A 20,427-nucleotide genomic window follows, 5' to 3' on the forward strand; every position below is an offset into this window, starting at 1 on the left:
ACTCTCTGGTTGGAACGATGAGCCTCTATGAGCTCGTCTACCGTATTATGTACCCCCATGTCCAGCAGCTTCTGCGTAGACGAGTACTGGGGCAGGCCCATAGCCGTCTTGGTGGCTTTCCTTATGATCGTGTCTAGCGTGTTCCTGTTCGCCTTCGTTAGCTGGAGATACGGGGCCGAGTAGGTGATGCGAGACATGATGAACGCTCTGACCAGGCGGAAGGCGTCGTCTTCTTTAAGTCCTCTGTTCCGGTTCGCAACGCGTCGGATCATTCCGGTGACCTGTTCGGAGGCCATCTTGATCTTAGCAATGGCCGCTGTCGCCTTGCCGTCTCGTTGTAGCAAGAGACCGAGGATGCGCAGCTGCTGCGTGGGCTTGACGTCTACGCCGTCTATGGTAACGACCACATTCGGCTCGGCATCGTTCTTGCGTCTTCTGGGCTGCACGATGAGGAGCTCCGACTTCTGGGGTGCGCAGCACAACCCGCAGGTCTTGGCGTATTCGTGGACCGTCGTTGCCGCCCTCTGCAGGACCTCCTCCGTCCAGGCTTCGGATCCCGCGCGACTCGTCCACACCGTGTCGTCGGCGTAGAACGCGTGGTCCACGCCGTCGATCTGTTTGAGTAGACTTGGCAGCGGGAGGAGGGCCAGGTTGAATAGCAGGGGCGACAGGACGGAACCCTGTGGGGTGCCGCAGTCTCCCAGTTCTATCGGGTCCGACTTCTCTCCTCCAATCTGTATGACCGCCATGTGTTTGCTCAGGAAATCCTTAACGTAGCCGAACGTGCGTTGGCCACATCCCGTCTTCTTGAGGTTACCGAGAACGCTCGCGTGGGACGCGTTGTCAAATGCCCCCTTTAAGTCGAGGGCCAGTATCCCGCGCGGCGAACTTCGAGTGGCTTTCTTCATCACAAGCTCCTGCAGTTGCACCAGGACGCCATGCGTGCCGAGGTGCTGCCGGAAGCCGTACATCGTTTCGGGCATTTGGTTGGTCTCTTCTAGGTAGGTTTGGAGTCTATATACGGAGCACCATGCGCTCTATTACCTTCCCTACGCACGACGTGAGGGAGATGGGTCGCATGTTCTCGATTGTGAGGGCTTTGCCCGGCTTGGGGATGAACCGCACTTGCGCCTCTTTCCATTCCATGGGCAGCAGCGAGGTCTCCCAGGTCCTGTTGATGTGGCCCAGAAGCCTCTTGGCCGCCCCGTCGCTCATATTGGCGAGCAACGTGTAAGTGATCGTGTCTCCGCCAGGAGCACTGCGTCTGTTGCTATCATCGATGGCATTCCAGAGTTCCGCCAGCGTGAACGGCTCGTCGAGTTTGTCGTTCGCCGGGCCGTCGTACGTCTCGGGGATCTGGAACTTACCCCTATCGGTCTTGAGGTAACGCGCCGTCAGGTCTGCGACGAGCTTGCGGCCGTCTCCGTCGTAGGTATTCAGAACCTTAGTGAAGTTGCGATGCGTTGCCGTCTTGCTGCCCAGCGGGTCGATCAGGTGCCTCAAGAGGCCCCAGGTCTTGCGCGTAGACAGCTTGCCCTGCAGTCCGTCGCACATACTCAACCAGTTCTCTCTGCTAAGCTTGGTGGCGTACTCTGCAATCTCTCTGTTGAGGACTGCAATACGCCGAGCTAGCTTCTTGTTTCTCCGCTGGCGCTTCCACCGCCTCGTCAGTGAGTGCCGAGCCTCCCACATGTGGGCCAGCCTCGCGTCGACGAAGGGCGTCTGCACCGTCGTTGTGACCTCTTGTGTAAATTTGGCGAGTGCCATCTCCTGATCGTGCGCCCATTCCGCGTACGTCTGCTTATCTTCGTTGGGCTCCCCTTCGTTTTCCTCGTCGAGGGGTTCCTCGTCTGTGTACTTGCGGAGCTTGTCCCGTAGCCCGAAACCGCGGTCCTATGATTTCTATGCCGATTATGGTGTGGTCGGATCCGAGGTCCGTGCCTTCGTACCGCCACGTCACGTTCAGGTTACCCTTCAGCCACGTGAGATCGGGCGTCGTGTCACGGTTGACGCTGTTCCCTCTTCTCGTGGACACCCCGGACTCGTTCAGTAACTCGAATTCTGCCATTTCCATGGTTCTGACCAGAGCTTTCCCTCGTTTGGATTCGTATTTGTATCCCCATAGCGTGTGGGGAGCGCTGAAGTCGCCAAGGATCAGGAGTGGCCTGTTCCCCGCCAACCTCTTCGCCTGCCCCACCGTTTTGTCAAAGTCGTACTGGCGCTGCGACGGTCTGCAGTACGCGCTCATGACGAATATATTCTTCCCGTTGCCAATTGTCCGCGTGTGAATTTCGATCAGCGTGTGCTCGCAGCCGTGCTGTGGCGTTATGTGCTGCGTGGCCGTGATGTTGTTGCGTACCAGAATCGCCGTGCCCTTCTCCGTCGGGTCCGTGTATGTAACGTATCCCGGCAGTCGGGGTCGTCCGTGCGTCTCCTGCAGCGCCACCACGTCCGGCTTCTCATCGAGCCCTTCGATGTGTATAAACAGTTCGGCGTCTTTTTGCCTGATACCCCGGCAGTTCCATTGGTAAATGAGTGTGCTCTGCGGTACTCGAGGAGCCCTGTTTCTACTCTTGTTCGGATTCTGAGCCATCGTCGTTTGCCGATTGCACGTGTCCTCGCCCCTTCGCAATGGATTCCTTGACTCGATTGGCCCGCTCCTGTCGGAGCGCGGCTGTCTTGCTCGTGGTCGGTTGGGAGAGAGTGGAGACCTTGGCCGCCAGGCGTTCGTGCCGGACCGACAGCGCCTCCACTCGCTCTTGCATTTGCCTAAAGCCCTCTTGAATTTGCTTAATTGCCTCCAGTATGTTCTCGAATACAGCGTTTGTCTCGCTGCCCTGCGAGGCTTGTTGTTTCTGTGGTTGCTGCGACGCGCTGGCCTCCGCTGCGCTCTCCGCGTTGCTCTCCGCGTCCATGGCTTCTTGGCTACTCGCGTGCTCGGTGTTACCCGCCTCCACCCGCTCTAGGCGGACAGATAGTGGATCTCGCCGCGGCACTTTGCGCTTGTCGCTCGCGCCGTCCGACACGTCGCGGTTGCCGGAGCTACCGCTCGTCAGCGCCTCTATCTTTTTCATGAGAGCGCATATTTGTGCATTCTGCTCCTTGATTTGGGCTTGTTGCCGTTCGATTATTCTCTTGAGCTCTATGCATTTGCTGTCGCCTGACTTGGCTACAGCGCCCTGACCGGGAGGTTGGGAGGGGGTAAGGGGAGGGAACTCTCTGTTGTTCCCGATAGCGACGGGAGACCCGTTTGCCCAGCCCACCTGTTTGTCAGTGCTCTTCCCTCGTTGCCGCTTACTGGAACGGACCAGGGGCCTCGACTTCGGTGCTCGGGACCGGGACCGGGACCTCTGGCGTCTTCCGCTCGAGCCTCGTTTACCGCTGCTCCCCTTCTTGACCGTCTCCCAGCGGCGGTTCCCCTTGGGGCCAGCCGATGGCGTCCGGCCGGCCCCCTTGGGGCCGCCCCGGGAGAAGGATCACGAACGTTGACGGCTGTGGCGGCCGCCCTTGCGGGCCGGCGTTCTCGATCGGCTCCGCGAAGACATGCTACGGCGGGGTCGCCCTGTACGAGCTCTTTTCTCTTGACTTGTGTCGCCGTCTTCGGCTCGTCGGCGTTCCCACCGCCGGCGGCGCACCACATACGGCGTCTTGAAGCGCGCCTTGCAGGTTCGGTCGGCGGTGAGGTGCTTGCCGCCGCACAGGCTGCATTGCGGCACGCACGATCGTGCTCAGGGTCCGGATTGGCTGCGCTACAGCCCCGGCAGATGCGGTCCTGGGGGTTAGGGCAGACGTCCATCCTGTGGCCGAGCCGCCCGCACGTGTAGCACACATCTATCTGCTTGCCGTGTAGGGTACACTCCACGAGCAGGTTCCCATAGCGTACGTAGTTTGGCACCTTGGTCCCCGCAAAAGCGATGACCACGGACCGCGTCTTGCCGATCCGGTTGGCCTGGAGCGCCGTGGGGTTGTGTTTGGGCACTACGTAGTCCTGGATCTCTTGGGCAGTGTCCTCTAACCGGATGCCCCGAATGACACCTTTTACCGTTCCATGGGGGGCGGACTCGTACGCACTGACTTCATGGGCCGCCCCTGTGATGTCGATGCTGGTCACAGCTGCGTACTTGTCCGCGTTCTCCCTGCTTGGCGTGCTTGCGACAATTATTTTTTGTTGGTTATTGAGGCAAATTACATCCTCTCTTGAGTCACTTGCGGCAACTTGGGCCACCGCTGCGATCGCTAGGCTAATTTCCACTCGGGAGACTTCGCTGATGCGAAGCCCGCCCCGTGGTCGCAGAATGATCTTCATGTCGGCGCGCGGGAGGTCTGGCATCCGCGCGTCCTTAAGAAGTCTCCCCTTGTTTACTCGCTTCGCCTTCTTGTGGCACAGCATCGTCTCAGAAGCGCCGCCGAGGTCGCCGTCCTGGCCACAGGTGTTGTGTGCAGCTCCGGCGCTGGCGCAATCTTGGCCGCCATGGCTTCCTTGCGTTAGGCGTAGCTGCCTGCCGCCGTTGACATTCAATTTCTCGCCTGCCGTTTTCCAGCCTTGCGCTCTGGACACTTCCTCTGGCAAAATTTCTTCCCCATCCACTTCGATCCGCATGCCGGTCGACATCTCGGGGTCAATGCCCGGAGTAATTAACTTCCGAGCTAGGTGGAGTCTTGGCTACGCCTGCCGCTTCCCCGGCCAAGGCCGGCTCTGCCCGGCCAAGGCCGGCTCTGCGCTAGGCTTAGTTGCGGGCGCGCCGCGTGGTACACAAAATCGGTCCTTATTTCCAAAATATGAGCTCCCTACCTCGGTTTCGGGTATCCGCGTGGGCCTCGCAGGCTTATACATCCAGGCGATGCAGTACCATGAAGATCCAGGCTTAATAACCGGCACAATTAGCAAGAAAAGACGTAGTGATCGCGGAGCACGTCCTCGTTCTTCGTCTTCGTTTTCCTTTCCAGGAGTAGTAGGAGGTGTGACTCGATGGCCGGCGATTCTCACGAGATTTGAGCCCCAGTCTGGTGGCATGTGCATTAATAGGCAGTGGGAGGATCGTCTGAGGAGCGGAAATGCATGAGATTTGCAATTGCGAGTTCAAAAAAGGTATTTTTCTAAGCGGAACAGCTTGTTCTGTATTAAGAACGGCTTGTGGCAAAGGAATTTCCCAGTGATTCAGCCGTAGTTGTGTGAGGCGGTGTTGAAGGGGAGGGAGGCGAGCCACTGCATTAGGGAACGCATGGGGCCATGAGCGGTATCTTTACTTGCTCAGAACCACCCATCCCCGCGTTCCGCCGGGTCAAAATAGTGTCGACGTTACGCCGGATATGTTGATCTATCGGGTAAGCAGAGTCGGCATAGTTTGTTCAGGAGAATGGGGCGACGGCTTTTTTGGGAGCCAGTGAATGCAAGAACTTGGCCGGGAGGAAATGCGCAGGAGTTCATTGATTGTAGGGTTTAATGAGCGCGGACGCAACTCAGGCGATGAGGCGCGCCGTAGTGGAGTCTCCACATAAGTGATTGTCAAATGCATCACGGTCAAGTACGGCAATGGTGCCATTGCGTCCATCAGTGCTCACATTCGCACAGAGATGGTTTTGTTAGACATGGCTTCATTGACGAGTCTGCCCAGGAAGGTTGAGTTGTCGGTGCTTCTCACAACCCTGGTCCCGGTCCATGTTGCGTGGCAAAGGATCAGTTTGAAGATGTTCCCGTGTTGCAGGGGGTTCTATCGCAATAGCTGTGCCCGGTAGTGGGCGTGTATTGTTGCCCATGCTATAGAATGGGCTACAATACGCGCCCACTACCGGGGGCAAAGCTGTTGGCGGTGAGCGCGAACACAGGCGCGCTGAGAAGCGCGCCTCCGTGACGTCAGCTTAGGGATTCTCGCATTTGTCGTCTGCTTCACTCAGGTTCGCGCTCCCTGCTGTTTCTTTGCGCTCGGTCAACGTCTGATGCTTGTCCGCACCAGAATTGGCGTGTGGGTAACTATTTATCATAATAATAGGCTTAAAATCGCATACACTACCTCATGGTGTCAATTAAAGTATAGTTTTGGATACCGCTACGGGAGAAACATTGCCGGCGCCACCCCATTCCTTGCGAAGCCGGTCCTGTGCGGAGCGCGAAGAGTCGGAGCTAGGCGTCAGCTGCTCATGTAAGCATTCGAACAAAAGGAACAGTCAGCTGCTAACAACCGACAACAGCAAAAATGGAAGACCAAAACAAATTCTCGGCCTTCAGGGCTGTCGGCTTTGGCAGAAGGCATCACGATTCCCGGTAATCATATGTAAGGTAAAACAGTTTTTTCAACCTTGCGGAACGCTCGAACGCGTTTTGTCCCATCACTTTACGTTGTCAAGGCATGAAAGTTTGCCGACATGCACTATAGACTGCAAAAACTGTAGGTTGAGTTCCAAATAACCCAGTGTGTATATACGTGCGTGCTGATTCTATACCAGGCATCTAACCAGTATGGGGGTTTCTTGAGAAAAACGAGTCACGTCTTCGTTAAATTTATAGTAACACATATATGTTTGCTAAGACCTGGAGGGATATTTCGGAACATTTTGCACAGCCATATCTTCCCGATATTCGGATATGCGTTATAGGAAAACTGCCCTCTCAGGAGGAGGAGGGGAAAACTTCGTTTAAAAATAAAATCGATCTGGTTAGTGGGCCGGGTCCTCAGTCCAGGAGAAGAGAGTAAAACTAATTTTCTTCAAATCATACAACGCCATCCCGAGTAGAATAGGATTTGTTCTTCGCGCCTGGAAGGGTTGAAAAGCAATAAAGAACTACTTGGAATTCTTCTTCGGTTTCGAGTTTTGTAATATATGCAGGTATACTATTTATTACGTTAGTTAGCGAGTATATCATGCCTTCAACACCGTAATCATGTCGTCATTGTTCGAGTTGAGAGCCAGTTCGTTATGATAACGATATAATTACGATAGAAATTCGGAGCACAAAAGCCGCCTTCGAGTACTGTGGACTACGTTGTTTAGGGCGCGATCGCGGTGGCGTAGCACAAACCTTCTCATTGTATTTGCATGTGAATAAACAAAGCACGCTGCGGATATGCACCTTGCACGCAGCCGCAATGAAAGCCAATTTGTGAAGAAGGGAATGTATGCCATACAAAATGAAGGAAATATCCACACGACCTTTGTGAGGCTCCCAAACATCCCGAAACCTCCTAATAAGAAGTTAGTGACGGCGCAGAAAAATTAATGCGTTGGGCAGGAAAAAAAGCAAGAAACATTAATCCGATGCAAGACAACAACGAAAGAAACAGAAGAAAGCCGCTTTATTTCCTGCTGTGCGATGAGCGTGTAGACCACTGCTTGGTACGTAGTATTAGACTGTTGAGTCTTCAGGAGCATCTCAAAAATACTGCAGGGAAGCCTACGCATTTTGAATACTTATCGATAAGCTCTGATTGCTGATCCTGGCGAATAAGCAAGAAAGGACGAGTTACACACGATCTTCTGACCGATACTCTAAAGAAAGTTGTTCTCTATCTCTTCGTGTGTTCCAAAATTGTGGGGGATACAGCTTCAAATTATTCAGATGCGTCAGAAGCTGGCAAAATAACTGAGTCGCTAGAAATACGCTTTTTAACGCACTACAGCAACGAAGTGGGTGATTTCTAGCCAAGGCACTGTTGCCCCTCACAAGCGGAGTGTAGCAGACGACAGCGGCGGGAATCCCTAAGCCGACGTCAGAGCCAGGGGGCGCCACTCAAAGAACGCACCGCCAATTGTGATAGAAATTATGGTGCCTGTTATTTATAATTAATTTATTAGATTATAAATTATGGTGCCCTGCCGGCATGGGCGTCGGCAGGATTTTGTCTTGAGGGGGGCAAACCGTTGCATGCGGAGGGGGGGGGGGGGGGGGGGTAAAACAGAAGTAATATTGCACAGCATCCAAATGGTATAAAGAAGAAATTTCGTTTTAGAGCGCGGAACTTAAGCGCCTGCTACTGTTGCTTCGCGTCGTCCCTCGACGTCGGCCTCGCTGTAACCGAGAGAACGAAAAGGACACCGCAGATAGGGCGAGCGGGAAAGCGGAGGATAAAGGCCCGTTCACACTTGCGACGAAGCGACGCGACGAAGGCGAAAGCGATCGCAACCCTTGCTGTTCACACTAGAACGCGACATCGAGCGACGGCGACGACGATTTTTAGATGCGAAACATCTTATGGTCTCGGCATGTCCCGCGTCGGCGTCCGCACTCGCACTGCGCATGCGCAACTCTCCTCCTTACACCCACAGCTGCGCGATACTACACTATATAAAAAAGAAATAGCGGCGCCCGGTTTCGATCCCACGACTCTCTGGCCGCAACGGGAGGTACGCGGTGCTCTTCCCACTACGCTACAAATCCGGGACAGGAACAAGTGCTACGAACGCGCCTTATGTCCTTGACTCATTCAAACTACGTCAAGAAGCTACTGATACAACGAAGGCACGCGAAGCTGAACGTCAACGGAAACGACGAACTGAAAACTTTAGAGGGGGATGCTGAATTTCCCGTGGGAAAGCTGTGGCGAGAAGCGCCACGCGCCTTGCAGCTCAACCAGCCCCGTCCGCAGCGCCTCTGATGCTGATTGTGACAGGATGCCCCTAGGGATTGGCCAACCAAAGAATCCATCACGAGATAGGTTTGCGTTCAACCACCGTCGTCATCTTCCCGTAGGGGAACCGCCGAAGAAGAAGATGGAGAAGACAAAGCTGCGAAGAGGAGGACGTGTACATTACACCCTGACGTTCAGCTGTACGTTTACGCTGACGACATCGCTTTCTTTGCGTCAGCCAAAGACATTCACACATTGTACCAATGCCTTCAGACCTATCTATGCGCTCTAGAGGCTTGGCTAGATGGTCTATACTTGAACTTAAATGTGAACAAATGTGCTCTCCTTGTCTTTCCGGTGGGTGGCCCAGTCTCCATTTCTCTTAATTACCGCCAGAAAACCATTCCCCAGGTCAATTCTCTGAAATACCTAGGAATAATATACGAATACACTCTAAATTGGCGTCCGCACATTGAATATATTGCTTCTAAGGGTGCGCGGTCTGTTTCGCTATTGAGAAGCCTTAGCCACAAGAAATTTGGTATGCGCCGTGACACCTTATTAATGATTTACCGAATGTATATGTACGACCAATGCTTGAATTTGGATGTGTGCTGTTCTCAGGAAGCGCACATTACAAACTTCGGCCGCTGGTAAAGCTAGAACGGCAAGCTCTCAGACTATGTCTGGGTCTCCCACGTTACGTGCCAATAAACGTTTTATACATGGAAGCTCGAATTCCCACACTAGTCTCCCGCCTGCACGCCCTCACTGTTGATGCATTCCTAAGAATAATGGCGTCGCCCATATCCAGACCGCAGACTGCCTTTGTAACATGGCCGTCGTTGTTTTTCAGCAGCACATGGCCCAGGTTCAAACGCCCGCAAGTGATATTGGCATAATCCCTACTAGACCCGTTACGCGTGGCCCTATTATCTGTTACCGTACCTAATCGTCATGTCTCATCCTTAGATGTAGCTTTCGATGAAAGTTTCCCCAGGAATGCTAAATTGCTACCGTCAAATCCCTTATCCGGCATTTTGCAGGATCACCTTACAGGTTTTCCAGGTCACGTCATTATCGGCACTGACGCCTCCGTCCGTAATGAGAAGGCAGGCGTAGGTATTGTTTCTCCCTGTTTAGATTGGTCTTTTTCCCTCCGACTACCTGATTACACTAGCTCTTTTCATGCAGAATACTTGGCAATTATCTTAGCCCTTCGAAAGTTAGATTCTACTAAACAACATGTAATAGTAATCACCGACTCTCTCTCAGTTTGCACTGCTCTTTCGTCCCCAAATAGCTCTCCTCTACGTAGAGCCCTCAATTATTTATTGCCTACATCACTACGAGAGCTGCGTTTGGTGTGGGTGCCTGGACACGCTGGCATCTGGATTAACGAATCGGCAGATTTGTTGGCGGGACTTGCACTGGACGGCCCAGTGGTGGAAATTTGGCCGCACATACAGTTCCTCACCTCGGCACGTTTTCGCAGATTAGGCCTCCCAAAAAGCATGGCTGAATCTGCGTGCGTAGGTTCAGAGTTCGAGCACCTCCGGTTCTCCTGGAAGTGCCGGATTAGCCAATCACGCGAATGCGAAGTTAGCCTAACTAACTTTCGCTGTGGCGTACCAAATTTAAATTATTATTTGTACCGCTGTGATCTGGCCCCTTCACCCCGTTGTGTATTTTGCAATGAATTAAAGACTGAGAACATTTTCTCTTCTTCTGCCGACGGTTTGCCTCCATACGAAAAATATATTTGGAAAACCCTTTTAATCAATTGGCCCACCCAATCACTCTTCCTCTAATATTATCATTCGGGGCGACAGTACTGGGTTTTTGCCGCGGGGATCCTTGCCGCGCTGTACGCATTCATCTTTGAATCACGCCGTCTACCGTGCTAGCCGCTAATTCAAGATGGCGGGCTGCTCTTAAAAACATGTCTGCGCCTGTATCCTCTGCCTTCCCGCTCACTGCCTCCACTTCGCTGCCGAATCTTCTTTCTTTAATTTTCTTACATAATTTCCACGAATGTCCTTCGGCCAATCCTTTCCTTATTCATTCGTGCTGATTTTGTAGTTGGTGAGCTCTATCTGCTACCGCACCTTATTTTCTGGCAGTTTACTTATTATCTTTTTACTCCCGTTTATACTCACCTTTTTTCTGTATTTATTCACTTTTCTTCTTTTAATCCAAATTAGTTTTTCCTCTTCTCTCAGTTAGCGCCCATTTCCTGGCCTATCCCCCTGAGTGGGTACGAGCCATTTTTTTTGGACCAACAACAACAACAACATTGCTCTCAGCCGGTGCACCAATGTCAACAACCTTTACCTCACCAACGCTTACGGAGTCTACCGATTCTACCACAGAGACAACATCGACAAGAACATGATGGACGAGTTTCGGCGCCTCGAGAACCAACGCCTACTCACCGTAACACAACAGTACTTGCGTGCCTTTGCCACCGGTGTGGACCCGGACGCGGAATTCCCTCTGGCGCTAGTAAAAACCAGGTCACTCAACATAACGGCAACACAATGGAACCACACGGAACCGCCACGATGCTTCGCATCCTCATCAGGGTTCCCCACGGGAAGATGGTGTAATTTTTTTTGCTTTTCTTGTTATTGTCTCGCGCTCGGAGTGAGACTTCACGGGAGTTTCGCCGCTTGTGGAGACACAGCATCCGGGTGCCTTGGCAGGATATGACGCCAGGAAGTCTCGCCTCCTGCTTCCGCTTCAAAAGCGACGGCGCGACGGAGGCGAAAAAAAATTGGTCGAGACCGATCGCTCTCGCCGCGCGACGAAAGCGATGCCAGGCGACGAAAGCGACAGAAATTTCCGTCGCTTTCTTCGCTTTCGCTCGCTTTCGTCACAAGTGTGAACGGGCCTTAAGACGAAAGTTTAAGGGAAGGGCGGTATGCCGAGGCCGCGCGCGACATGCTCCCCGGCGGGTATGAAGGGAAAGCCAATGCGGGGGTGTCTCCGAATTTTTCATGTCGCGCCGCTAGCAGACAGTCCCAGTAAGGGTTGAAGAGGCTACGACTCTCCTCCCGGAGTGCGGGAGTGTTCAACCGGCCTGTATGTGGCGTACAATGATTAGCAGCGCTCAAAAATTTGTGCCAAGTTGTCCTGCTGTCTCCTTGTTCTTTGAATGTAGGCGCGCAAAGACTTCTTCCACTTTTATTCTGTGCTCGCTTATTCTTTCCTTCAGAAGACGGTATGTGCTGCTGCACCTCTAAACTGAACATCTCTCCACTTAAAATGTCTGGTTTTTTAACAATGTGCGCAGATCAGAATCAACTAAATGGTGTATGCTGTATTTTTATTGATGCATTCTTCATGTGTAGACATCTAGCTTTATCTCGGCCTACATAGCCAGGCTCACTAAACACTAATTAGTTCTCTCTCACGGTATGACCGCGACTGGCCCCCAACCATTACGCAAGATTAAAACTAAAAATGCAGCTTTCGATGTAGTTATCCGAAATTACGTATTTACACGATTGTAAGCCGACCTGTTCTGCTCTTGAGTGAATCAGCCCCTTCCAATAGGCAAGGGGGGCCGTTAAGAAATAACCGAGGAATAGCTAATTTGGGGATAAGTCCAGAATTTTTCCGAAGGAAAAATGTCGGGTTTAAAAAAAAACGTCACCAAAAATACCGAAAAAAAAGGCGGTCAAACGTGGCTGGCTTGGACCTTTGTTTCTGGTGCGTTGCCTACTTGCTTGCGTTCCCGCTGAAGCTCGCTATGCAAACTGTAAGCCCTGCCTAACATGCGTTTGCTTTTGCCGGCCTCCGCCAATCGCAGAGCATTCTCGAGTGACATCATAGGTTCTGTTGCGGAAAATGAGCTGGTGGGTCGCATGGTCATTTCCTTTTTTCCTAATTATGTAGCTTATTTGAGCGAAGTTTGCGTTATAAGTGGTGTCGTTATGGTTCTAACGAGGCAATCTTTCGAATGAACCAAACTTGTGTTTTCTCTTCATGGCTCCTTTAATGATGGTCATCGACCTTTTATTTTCAACACTTCGGTGTATTGTTCTTTGGCCCGATGAAGGGGTAATGCAGAACGCGACACGAGAAAAAAGAGGGTAAGAGTTTTCATCAGTGCCTGGGACAACATTAAAAAAAAAAACGTTTATCGAATATGTTCCCAGCTTGCACGCCTTTTGCGATTTATCTACCAGCTAAAAAGAAGCAATTATTGACTGCAGACGTTTGCTCCGGCCCTCTGCATTGGATTGCGCCATCTCAGGCGTTGCGTTTTCAGGCAGGATTAGCCTGTTTTGCTCAAGCCTACACAGCTGCTTATAGTAAACACATCTTACGAACAGGAGCCGGTACGCGAATCTGGCCTGTGATGAATTCCTCACATTTCCTACAGCGTGTAAGACAAAAACGACTGTAAAATTCGGGTCCCAAATGGTACGGCAATCTTTATTGAGCGGCCCTCATTGCTTGCGTGATTAAAGTTTGCTTTACCAACGGTAGGCAGAGGTGCGGCGGGGACATTAAATTAATTTCTCACCTGCCTGACAGTTCTGACAGCATAATGGCCTCGCGGAATTTTGAGGTTCGAGTGCCAACGACGAAAGACGTGCGACCTTTCCGCGCGAATCACTGCGCTAACGACTTCAGGCTGCACCTTTGAGGCATTGCATCATTTAAATCCCAAACTCTCTCATTTCTCGTATAAATGATGAGGCCTGAAAGCTTGCAAAGGAATAAAGGTTGCTTGCTTCTGGCGGAGGCTGTGTCCAGCGGGTTCTTTCAAGCCGGATTATCAATTAACGTAGCTTCAAAGAAAGTGTTATAGGTTTTTGACAAGCTCGCTGCAATGAAAATTCATTGACTGTCAAGCTCTGGCAAGAACTGCAGAAGGTTTAACATCCTTCGAACTCGAAAGACTTTCTGGCCTTGATGTTGGTACAAACGCTTTCTATAAGTTTTGTCCTCATTCTTCGTTATCAGTCTGAGTTCCTCGGGTATTTTTTTTGTTCGCACGGTGTTTTGACGTCTTTGCTCAGCACGGGTGACTACATCGTACATCCTGATCCTACGTCCTGTCCTTTTGACAGTACAGCCCGCTTCCTTGCAGTCCACGCAAAAATAGACGTTATCCGCTACTGCAGATACCCCTTAGGATTTCTGCCTGTCATAATAAGAATACTAATGATTAAGAGGAGTACCAATACAAGTGAAAACAAGTATAAGACAAACAATTTATAGATGAGATCCAACAAAGGTGAACTGTGTGATGGATGGTCGGGGTTTCTTTTTCTTGAGTTTTTTCGTGGCGGTGAACTCAGCAAAAGTGGCGATTGACATTTATGCGCTAGTGCTGGATGGATGCCTCGACGATCGGTTTGCGCGACTTTTAGCGTATAACTGAATTGGTAATCCAAGCGCTGGTTACCGCAAGTCACGGCCACCAAACTACTTACAGACGCACCGGTTTTTCTGCGAGTCAGGAATATAGTATGGTAAGATGAGTGGCTTACTTGCAAATGAATTACGATATAAATTTACCTGCACGCACGTGTGTCACGGTCTATAGCCATCATGATTTCTGTTTGTAGTCACTACTGTACTCCCTCATGGTTACGACCCTCAAGCGAGAGTTGACAGTATAAATAAATAAATAAATAAATAAATAAATAAATAAATAAATAAATAAATAAATAAATAAATAAATAAATAAATAAATAAATAAATAAATTCAGGGAAGCTTGCACTGACGCGCAAGACTTGACTGGCGAAGCTGTTGTAGGTGAGCATTGCCGGAAGCATAGTTAAGTTTCAGTATCATTGTTCATTTTCATAGTTGCGCAGTTAGTAATCGTCGTCATATGCATCAAAGAGGTCGCCATCTTATTCGCGGCGAGTGACGGATGCAAAGTCATCCTCACTGATTCCTCAGCATTGTAGACTTCTACCAGCTCGCAGTCATCGACCCGAAGCAGCGGTGGCGGGATCTGCAAGTCGTCTCGGGAGGGATTTGCACACTGGTAGCCATGTCTCCAATTATCCATAATGGCTCCTAGAGAATGCGTCGGCCGCGGTGACCTCTCCCAGGCACGGTGTCTTATCATCTTTAGCATTAGCGGTGGACTTTTCTTTTTAAATGCGCTGTAGCGCTTGAAGACAGTACTGAAGATTTTTTTTTTGCTAAAGCCACTGCGCGAGCCGGTGACTGGGCGGCGGCCCCAACGTACGCGTTCACGAGCGCTGGACGTTTTCTCACTCCCCGGAGTTTTTTCCATTTTTTTTGCTAAAGCCACTGCGCGTGACGGGGACGCACGGCGGTCGCCGCGGGGAACGCGTTCATGAGCGCTCCACATTTTTAAAATTTTTTTCCTGCCACAGCGAACTTACGGCTTGTACAACAGCTCTGCGGTTAATAAATAAACCCCTCCTGATAACCAAGCGGGAAGTGTTCCACTTAATAGAGAACAGTGGCTAATCATAATCCTCTTCAACTTTGTAAAGAACAGTTGATAAACTTAAGTACCTAATTTCTGAAGAAGGCATGCTCTGAAATGTGAGACCCCTATACACCTTTCCTTGAAAATAGGAGTATATTTACTATGCGGAACGTTTGCGGATCATCCACCAGAACTGATAGTGGTGTCAATGAGAGAGATTTTGTCTTCGTGTCCATCCAGTGTCGATACAAACGAGGCAACATTTCCTTTCCAGGAATACGGCAGCCGCTAGAAGTCGGGTATTGCTCGCAGTAAACGAGTGCGTGGAGGGGATGTTGCGTTGCCAATGCTCTCAAAAGTTCGAAGTCTGAAGCAGTGATTCCTAGCCATTAGTGTGTTCGGAGTCATGTCTACGCTTGCAGAAGTGACGAAGGCTCCACGATCAAGTGTGATGAAACTGAAGAAAACACCGGCCACGAAAGGTTTACTAAAGTCAAACACGTTTTGGCTCTCACACAGGAGCCTCGTTTGTAGCCGGGTGGGCTTGCGTGTGTGAGCCGAAACGTCTGTTATTTTAGTAAAACTTTTCGTCCGTGCTTTTATTCTGTTTTACCACGACACATCCCGGCTTCTGCCAGACACTCGATTCCACGATGAAGTGTGTTAATGTGTGTCGTAATCTGAACCAGTCTGCTCTTGCAGGTCATGTACGTTTTCTTCCACGTTTGAAAAAAAAAAAAAAAAAACGACTTTGAAGGGCTCGTTATGCAAAAACGACAAAACAGACCTGTCATGCAGTAAAGCCGCCTTGTTGCGTTGCCGCGAAGGTTGGCAACAAGGGTGGAAGTAAGGAGGGGAAAGGGATAGAGTTTTCTTTGCGGGCCCCATTAACCGTCTTTGCGAACCCCTCGGGGTACGTGGACTTTTATTCGAGAATAAATGTCTAAACTGTCTGCAAGGGCACGCGCAGAAACCACCGATCTACACTGGTGTCCCGATTCTTATCTAGCCGTATGCCGCCGAGGTTCAGTAAAAAAATGCCTCCGGAGAAAAACGTTCGAACCAATCGTTGAAGCCATGCGCTGGAGCCCCTTGGGCTAAGGAGTTGAACAATTCATGTAAGTGCCGTCTGCAACGCTCTCCATCTTGCTTAGAAGCTTCTCCACGATTCCTTGGTCGTGTTTCTACTCATGCAACCCCTTCGGGAATTTATTCGCATGAAATGTACGCCATCAATGTTTCTGTGCGAAGATGATGCCTGCTTTTATTAACAATAGAATAACATTGCATTCATGTTTGTATGCGCACTGCTGAAACATCTATATAAAACTACAGCGTCTATCCGCGTTTCCATTGAGCGCTGTTTCGCCGCAACGCGTTTGTACTCCTCCCGGGACTGCATGTTTTTGCATAGGGCAAGCGCGAACTAAAAAAATCCACGACGTCTTATTTTTTTCTTTACTGAACGATGTATGCTCTGGTCGTTGTGTGTTTTTGGCTTTCAGATACGAAACAAAAAAAAAATTGTAGATAGCACACCCGCGTTCTTTTGTGTTAAGGGGTGAAAGCGAGGAATAAAAAAAATATTTCATGCAGAACGGAAATACACAAAAGCAGGTTTCGACGCGGGTTGAATAGCATTTCGCTTTCTGTGCTTTTTTGTTCTGTAAAGGGCAAGGCCATCTTCCCAATGATAGCGTTGTTTACTTCCGCCTTTGGTCGAGCGCACTGTGGCGCAGCTGTTCTAGCTTACAAAACGGAGATAAAAAGTATAAATGCGGCTGGTTAGGTTGTCCTACCGTGTGTTATGGGCGGATGACGCTTGTACTATCTTGATAAATTGAAATACGAACAACGAAGCGAGTGGCTTTCAGTACATGCGGCGCATCTGACGATGGGCCGCGTATGCGCAGTGCGAACACGTTAACAGAGTTCGTGACCAACCTTGATATGGAAAGACCGTCGTGTTTCCATCGTCCGTTTGGCGCCCATCACGAAATAAAAATACAGGAATTTAGCTGCGTGCGCCGTTTTCATTCATCGAAGCAACAAAGTTAGATAACGCTTGCGTGAGCGGGCGCCGAACGTGGTGGGGAGACCAACCAAAACGCTCACACGCCTAACGGCGGTGTTTCCATATCAACTTGGGACACAAACGCTCGTAACTTGTTCGCACTGCGCATGCGCGGCCCGTCGCCATGATTCGCGGCATGTACTGAAAGCTACGCGCTCCGTTGTTCGTATTTCAGTTAATCACGATAGTACTTGACTAAGCGAAAGGGAAGAGGTTCTTTGTTGTAACAAAACCTAATGTGGGCATACGAAAGCTTTTAAAAATCAGTGGCACTTCACTACGCATCGTGTATGGAAAGAAAGCAAACAAAAATGAAAAAGAAAAGCGTCATACAAGGTGCAACCCGTGTAGCATCTTCCTTCTGTTTTAATTGATTGATTGATTAATTGATTGATTGATTGTAGGGTTTAACGCGCCGACGCAGCGCAGGCGATGAGGCGCGCCGTAGTGGAGGGTTCCGGATTAATTTTCACCACCTGGGGTTCTTTAACGTGCGCCGAAATCTCGTACACACGGGCGTTTTTGCTTTTCGCCTCCATCAGAAAAGCGGCCGCCGCGGCTGGGAATCGAACCCGCGACCTCGTGCTCAGCAGCGCAACGCCTTAGCCACTGAGCCACCGCGGCGGGTCTTTCTTCTGTTTTAGCAAGCATAGTCCGTACCACATTCATTCAATGACACTATTAGAGCTGCCAGCTGGTAATGGGAGAGTTTTAGAGAGCTTCGCGTCACTGGGAGTAGGAGGACAACTTCCGTTGACTTCCGCCTTTTTCCAACGCAGGGCAGAGAAATTAAGGCGTGCAGCACAGCTGAGTGTGCCAGAAACATTCGTCCCGTGAATTCTCGCTAGCGTTGCTCTCCGCGGCAGGTTAAGGTGGAGAATTGTTGTGGACCAGTTAGAAGACGTTTCTTAGAAGTACAAAATTTCTTCACGCGGACAATGCCTCAGCACTTGCGCATTCTCACCTCTGGTGCACCCAAAACAGCATTTAATAGATTTATAAGCGAAACCGCAACGAAAGAAAATCAGATATTAAAAAGGTCTCTGCCCCGGCGTACCAGTCAGACTTTCAGTTAACAATCGATGGAAAGAGCTATATCTTTTGCAGTGATTCCAAATACGAGAAGGACAGTGAAAACGCTTGTCAGCCACACTGCTCGGCCATTCAAATAACCACTTGTCGTTGCCAGTGATCGTGTCCTGCGTGATAGCAAAATTGTCTCTGCCTTGTACGCGTTTCTCCTAACAGCAACAAAGTCTACACGAGCAACATTTCTAATGTGTGCGTGGTGGCTAACAAGAACAACGAATAACAGGACACACACACTGCTTGTGGCTGTTTTTAAACCCAAACATTCTTCACGACTTCAGCGCGATTTCGCGCCGTTTTTAAGCTTTTTTTTTTTTTTTTTTTCACGCGAAGCTGCAAAGAGACGAGTGCCGGGTCTTGCAATTTAGCTTTACGATTTGACCTTCAAAATGAGACGAGCTGAGGGAAGAGACAGGTGGCGGGGAGAACCGAAGGGAGGAGAAGGAAAAGGGGAAGGTGGGTAGAGCAAATTCACTTCGTTGACCCAAAATCTACCACTAGGAGCTTGACTCTCTCCCCACGTAAGAACTTACCCAGGCATGGTTCGAGCAGCGCAATCGCAAGTGTGCAGAGGCTGCCCGATGCCGCTGTGCTGCCATGAGGTTATGGACCTCGCGCTATACGGGGAGGAACGTGCAACACCATACGCACACGGCAATCGGCCCAACTATTTTATTCTTTCCCCGTTTTGCAAAAACGGGCCCCACCGGACGAGGCTCCGTAAAAAGTCGCTCCTCGACCGAATAAATATTCGGCGTCTCCTCCGTATAACCGCTTTTTGGGAGTCCGGAGCCCGGTCCGCGGGGACCCGTTTGGGAGCGCACACACGGGGAGAAGAAAACAGGCGTTTGAGCCCAAATAACGGGTCGCCGTTCTGAAACAGCGTCGAGGCGTCCGCGAGCAGCAGGAGGCAGCCGCAGACGCCTATTCGGCGTATGACCGCTACGTCGAGAAGCACATCTCTAACGACGCCTTCGGGACCTCGGGCAGTGCGTGCGACAGTGTCTGGACATTCCGAGGACGTCTATTCTATTCATGGCCCACATTGACATTCTAGGGACAAAGCAAGATTATTTGGAACTACGTTTACCTCAACCAGACTTGCGGCTGCTTCATTTGTTTTTAATCCCCAAACGCGTCATTATACATTTAAACGAGTTTGCTTTTGTATTGGTCACCCATAATGACTTCGCTTATGCTTAGTCTCGGTGTGTTGGCTCTTCTCCCGGAAGTGCGATCACGAGATACTTTGGAAGGCGCAATGTACACGTCTTCTTGGTAAGCTTTTTCAAGGGCATGTGTAAACACACAGCGTATGCATATACACGAACGTCTTGTGAGGCATCAGTACCTGCCGCGGCGACGCTCTGGTCAAGGCGTTGTGTTGCTGAGCCTAAGAACGCAGATAAAATTTCGGCTGCGGCGACAGCTTTTCTAATGACGGTGAAGTACAAAAACACCCGTGTTCTGAGATTTACGAGCACGTTAAATATCCGACGGTGGTAGAAATTATTTCGGAGCCTTCCACTATAGGGCGCTCCTCATAGCCCACTGTAGCTCCTGAGGGTAAACTTCCCTCAAATTTTTTAGAGCCATCAAGTTGGGTGCTTGGTTGGTTGTTGTTGTTACCAGGTGGTCCGAACCTTGTAAATTACACCAGAAATTTCTCCGCCCTAGCAGCGCTCGTCGGGTTGAAAATATGGCTGTTTCACCGTGCGTTTGCTGGTTCAGTGTCTCGAAGGAAACTAACAAAACGGGGCGCCACCCTCCTAAATAGTACCCAATGCCCACTTGGGAGGACGATGTGGTCTACTGTGCCATGGTGTGTGGGGTGCTAGCTTTCGTATATTCTTTCATCGCTTCTTTAACTGTCTGATAAATCACGGCTTCATCAGAAGGGGCCGTACGTACCGTCGTCGGCTAACTGTAGACTATGCAGTAGCCCTGAGATAACAGCACGTTGCTGTGTTCTTTGTCGTGACACCGAATAATTTCGCGATAACTTGCAACAAGCAGAGGTGGAAACAGATATACCAATTACGTCTTATGAAATCTAATTTCTCCGCATTACGAGGGAAAGGCAAGTACCGTACGATTTGTTTGATGGGCTCTTCTTAATATGAAAGTACAGTGTGGCTTATACACGCAGAGCCACACGGTTCGCAGTGGTGGTCCCAACGGGGTGGTGGCGAAAGTGGTGATCGCCCCCCCCCCCACCCCCCCCCCCCCCCCCCCGAAGTCCTCAGCTTCTTATTCTTTAAAGCATACC

Source organism: Haemaphysalis longicornis, unplaced genomic scaffold (genome assembly GCF_048455015.1).
Source record: "Haemaphysalis longicornis isolate Haplotype H1 unplaced genomic scaffold, Haemaphysalis longicornis Haplotype H1 scaffold_3, whole genome shotgun sequence".
Taxonomy (NCBI): domain Eukaryota; kingdom Metazoa; phylum Arthropoda; class Arachnida; order Ixodida; family Ixodidae; genus Haemaphysalis; species Haemaphysalis longicornis.